At 35.7% G+C, this 5,803-nt stretch overlaps 2 non-coding genes across 2 annotated transcripts; both read left to right on the top strand.

Moving 5' to 3' along the window:
- Nucleotides 1-1,649: 1,649 nt before the first annotated feature.
- Nucleotides 1,650-1,722, top strand: TRNAF-GAA (transfer RNA phenylalanine (anticodon GAA)). Its single transcript has one exon. It is a non-coding gene; the product is annotated as a tRNA-Phe (tRNA).
- Nucleotides 1,723-5,099: 3,377 nt separating this feature from the next.
- TRNAW-CCA (transfer RNA tryptophan (anticodon CCA)) lies at nt 5,100-5,171 on the top strand. The gene has a single exon. It is a non-coding gene; the product is annotated as a tRNA-Trp (tRNA).
- Nucleotides 5,172-5,803: the final 632 nt, after the last annotated feature.

A 5,803-nucleotide genomic window follows, 5' to 3' on the forward strand; every position in this document is an offset into this window, starting at 1 on the left:
ATTGTGATGGTACTTTTCACATAAACAAACAAAAAAAATTAAATCTATGGAACCACAAAAGACCTTGAATAGCTAAAGCAATGCTATAAAAGAATAACACAGCAAGAGGGACTACAATTACTGATTTCAAACTATACTACAAAGCTATAGTAAATAAAACAGTATGGAACTGGCAAAAAAACAGACACAGAACAGTGAAGGAGAATAGGGAGGCCAGAAATAAGCCATTGTATGTACAGTCAACCTAATATTAGGTAGGGGAGTGAAGAATAATCAAGGGAGAAAAATGGTATTGGTAAAAATGGGTAATCATATGCAGAGAACTAAAATCAGATCCTTATCTTATATCACTCAAAAAAGTGAACTCAAAATAGATTAAAGACCATAAAATGAAAACTGATACTATAAACTCCTAAAAGAAAACTTCGGGAAGAAGCATTTTGACTTTGGTCTTGGCAATAATTCTTTTCAGTTATGACACCAAAAACACAGACAACAAAATGTAAAAAATCAACTAGTGGGATTACATCAAATGAAAAACTGCACAGAAAAAGAAAAAAATCAACAAAACAAAAAGGTATCCTACAGCATGGGAAAATGTTTGCAAATTGTGTATTGGGTAAAGACTTATAAAAAACTCATATCTATAATAACAGCAAAAAAAGACAATTGAAATAAAAAATGGACAGAAGACCTGAATAGGCATTTTTCCAAGGAATATATAAAGATGGCCGAAAAACACATAAAAATGTATTAAACATTAATAATCATCAAGGAAATGCAGATCAAAACCAAAAAAAAAAAATTAGATACCACTTCATACCTCTTAGAATGGCTATCAGCAAGAAGATAAGAGATAAGAGATAATCTGTGTTTGGCTAAAGAAAAGGAAACCCTTGTGAACGGTCAGCCCTGTGGAAAGCAGTATGGAGTTTCCTTAAAAAATTAAATATAGAACTGTCATATGATTCAACAATCCCACTTGTGATTATATATCTAAAATAAATGAAAAGATATTGAAAATACATCTGTAATCCATGTTTACTGCACCATTATTCACAACAGCCAACATGTGGAAACAACTTAAGTGCCCATCAACAGATGAATTGATAAAGAAGATATGGTATATATATTCATACAAAGTGATATTATTGAGCCATGAGAAAGAAGGAAATCCTGCCATTTGCAACATGGATAGCCCTTGAGGGTGTTATGTTATGTGAGGTAAGTTAGAGAAATGCAGATTAAGTGTAACATCACTTAAACATGGAATATAAAAATGGTAAATTTATAATAACAGAGAATAGAATTGTGTTTATCAGGGGTTAGATAGCGGCAGAATTGAAGAGATGTGGTTTAACAATACAAAGTTGCAACTAGATAAGTAGATCCTGAAGATCTATTGTACAGCATAGTGATTACAGTCAACACTTCTGTATAAACTTCAAATTTGCTAAGAGACTAGGTCTTAATTGTTTTCACCACACACACACAAAAGATAATTAAGTGACATGATAGAGGTGTTAACTAAGGCAATGGTGGTAATCATATTGCAATATACAAATGTATCAAGTCAAGCTGGACACCTTAAACTTACACAATGTTATATGCTAATTATAGCTTAATTAAATAAATAATAATAGTGAGTGGCTGAAATAGCTCAACTGCGAGAGTGTTAGACTGAAGATCTAAAGGTCCCTGGTTCAATTCCAGGTTTCAGCAACTATTTCTGATCCTTTGGGCTTCCCCGGTGGCTCAGATGGTAAAGAATTTGCCTGTAATGTAGGAAACTCAGGTTCAGTCCCTGGGTCAGGAAGATCCCAGAGAAGGGAATGGCTACCCACTCCAGTATTCTTGCCTGGAGAATTCCATGGACAGATGAGCCAGGCAGGCTACAGTCCATAGGGTCACAAAGAGTCGGACAACACTAAACAATTAGCACTTTCAAACAAATAATAAAGAGTGAGGACACCAAAACTGGCATGGATGTGGAGCAACCAGAATTCTCAGACATTGTTTCTGAGTTATTGATAAAAGTAAGCATATTCCTATCATTTGATCTATCAACTATAATTCTAGCTATTAGCCACATTAAAAAAAATTATATCAGCTTTGTTTATAATACCCCTAAACTGGAATCATCCCAGATGATCAGACATGCATTTTTCTTGTTCCTTAGGCTTTGAAAATTCCTTCAGTTCAGTTCAGTTCAGTTGCTCAGTGGTGTCCGACTCTTTGTGACCCCATGAAGCACAGCACGCCAAGCCTCCCTGTCCAACACCAATAACCAGAGTCCACGCAAACCCATGTCCATCGAGTTGGCGATGCCATCCAACCATCTCATCCTCTGTTGTCCCCTTCTCCTGCCTCACTATATAAGTTTAGTGTTTTATCCAAAATAATTCTGATTAAAAAGTGTAAGTCCAGTAATTCTCAAAAAATATTTTTCTCCTTAAAATTATGTCTCAAGGAATGCTGCTTAATGGCAGTTTATATGTAACGATATAGAGAGATGAAAAATGAGAATCAGAAAGGGAGGAAGGGAGGAAGAAGGGAAGAGAGGAAGGAAAGAATAAAGGAAGAGAGGTGATAGAGGAAGGAGGGAAGAAAGGAAGGAATGGAAAGGGAGGAAGATCAGAATGTAAATAGATTTAATAAAGGTAAACTTTTAAGTAAAATCACAGAAATAAAAAATATAGCTATTGCTCACTATAGGAGGTTATGTTTCACGAATATAATTGTCTTCAGCAATTTGGCCCATGGTTAAAGGCATACAGGCAGTCTTTGTATAGTAGATCTATTTAATTCTTGATCCTAGAAAAAAATACATTAAGAAATGCTCAGAGGTCTTCCACACAGAGAATTCCAAAATTATAGCATACCTAAATTCTTTAGAATATTGCAATTTTAATCTTTGTTTATTTTAATACAAAAATTTCTCCATAATTCTCATCTTTGTGCTTTTCTCAATCTATCTTGAATGCTAAAACCAGATTTCTGTTATTTATGTTAGGTCAGTTAATCCTGCTTCCATTAAATATCAGTGAAAAATCCAACCTGTTTTTTTCCTTTTAAAGAAACGTGATAATAAAAATAATTTTTCTAATGCTAAATGTACACAATCATCTGAAACTTTGAATGTTTCAAGCATTTTCCCTATGTAAAAAAAAAGTATATTCTCATAACTAAACAGCTATCTTGTCCCAGATTCAGTTCTAGATATTGTGAATACAGTGCTAATGATAAAGATAATATCCATATTTTATAGGGTTTTATCTTGGTTGGGAAACTAATCAGTCTAATAGACACACACACACACAAAATAGTTCTGATTGTAAAAAGTGTTAAAATGATATGATACATAGTGCTTTGGAAGTACTAATTTAGATTTATTTGGTGTACATTCTGTAACTTTCTAAAATATTGACATTCTTATTGATACCAACCATATGAATATCCAGGAGAGTACATTTTAGGCAGGTTGAAATGTGAAGGCTCTAAAGTGTATATGAACTTGGTATAACTTTAGAACCACCTGAAAGTCAGGATGGTGGAAGTGGATGTAGTGAAGGAAAAAGTGGGGTATGGTAAAGTTGGAGGGATAGGCAAGTTCATGGAGGGACTAAAAGGCCACGGTGAAGAATTTGTAAATTTGTAAATTTTTCATAAGGCAATGGCAACCCAGTCCATTACTCTTGCCTGGAAAATCCCATGGACGGAGAAGTCTGGTAAGCTGCAGTTCATTGGGTCGCGAAGAGTCCGACACGACTGAGCGACTTCACTTTCACTTTTCACTTTCGTGCATTGGAGAAGGAAATGGCAACCCACTCCAGCATTCTTGCCTGGAGAATCCCAGGGACAGCGGAGCCTGGTGAGCTGCTGTCTATGGGGTCAAACAGAGTCGAACACGGCTGAAACGACTTAGCAGCAGTAACAGCAGCTGCATAGTAAAAGCTTATACTTTATGGTAATCTTGGGCTTGTCTGGTGTCTCAGACAGTAAACAATCTACCTGCAACGCAGGAGACCCAGGTTCAATCCCTATGCAAGCCACTCCAGTATTCTTGCCTGGAGAATTCCATGGACAGAGGAACCTGGTGGCCTATATTCCATGTGGTCACAAAAGAGTCGGACACGACTGAGGGCCTAACACAACACATTGTAAAAACCACTGACAAATATTCATTTTCTAAATATTTTTTTACACTGTGTATATTAATGTGTAGATAAACATGGAAGTCAGAGTATAAAGAACAATAAGTGACATTCATTGTAATCTAGACAAGAAACAATAAGATCTTGGAAAGGGGGATTTTTACAAGAGAGAGTTAAGTAGATTTTGGCTTTAAGTTCTGAATAAAATCCAAGACTCAGTTTGGATACTGCTTATGTAATTTATCGACAACTAAGTTGAGCTATCAAAAATGCAGTCACATATATACATGAGCCAGAATCTCTAGGGAAACACAAAATTAACTCCAGAAGAGTTAGACAAAAAAAAAAAAAAAAAAAACAATGGAAATGTGGGTTAGAATTTTATTATGGCAGCCAAAAACAAAATAAGAACCCAAAATTAATTCATGTATAAGTTTTATAAGTGGGGATATTAACAGAAAAAACTATTACAATCTTATTCTAGTCTTCATTTATCAGACAAGACATACCTTTTAAAAATGATCAAAGCAGTGGAGAGTTAAAAATTAAATGAGAAATACCAGAAGAAACTGAGGACACTTAGCTTAAATTAATAGTATCACAGTGGTCATAATATTTGCTTTATAATATTTTGCTATGTCTTGAGCAAAATTTGAGGGTAGATTTATGGTAGATACATACTAAATACAATATACACTACCATAAATATTAATATAAATAATTACATTCATCTGAAGTGTGTGAGTACCTCTTGCATTATTTATTTATCAACCTTCTCCTCCCTATCATGGATTATTGAGTCACTGATACTATTTTAAAGACTGTTAAAGAATTTGTCATCTACTCCAAAAAATGATACAACCTATATATAGGTTTATCAAATAGGTTATCATTCAAATTGGAACCTATGTGAGTATAAAGGAGCTTTACTAATATTTGGGGGCTTCCCTGGTGGCTCAGAGGTTAAAGCGTCTGCCTCCAATGCAGGAGACCCGGGTTCAATCCCTGGGTCGGGAAGATCCCCTGGAGAAGGAAATGGCAATCCACTCCAGTATTCTTTCCTGGAGAATCCCATGGCCGGAGAAGCCTAGTAGGTTACAGTCCATGGGGTCGCAAAGAGTCGGACACGACTGAACAACTTCATCTTACTAATATTTGGGCTTCCCAGCTGGCTCAGATGGTAAAGAACCTGCCTACAATGTGGAGACCTTGCTTTGATCTCTGGGTGGGGAAGATCCCTAGAGAAGGTCATGGTAACCCATTCCAGTATTCTCACTTGGAGAATCCCAGGGACACAGGGGTATGATGGGCTACAGTCCACAGGGTCGAAAAGAGTTGGACACAGCTGAGCAACTAACACTTTCACTTTTACTTTACTAATATTTAAGATGGAAAAACATAGTATAGAGAATAGATCAGAATGCATGGTTAGTCTCCTTGTAAATGATAAACCAACACCACCCTCATATTGCTTTTTAAATCCTCTTAACTCTTTTATCCTCTTCACCTCCAACCCTCTATGCCAACCATATTTTTGATGTTCACCTGGACAATATTACTCCTCCTAACTAATCTACTCTAGCCCCTTTAAGTTGTAATAAGCCAGATCTGAATGTAATCTTTTTATCTTTCTATTTTAAAATCCAATG

Source organism: Capricornis sumatraensis, chromosome 18 (assembly GCF_032405125.1).
Source record: "Capricornis sumatraensis isolate serow.1 chromosome 18, serow.2, whole genome shotgun sequence".
In the NCBI taxonomy this organism is placed as follows: Eukaryota; Metazoa; Chordata; class Mammalia; order Artiodactyla; family Bovidae; genus Capricornis; species Capricornis sumatraensis.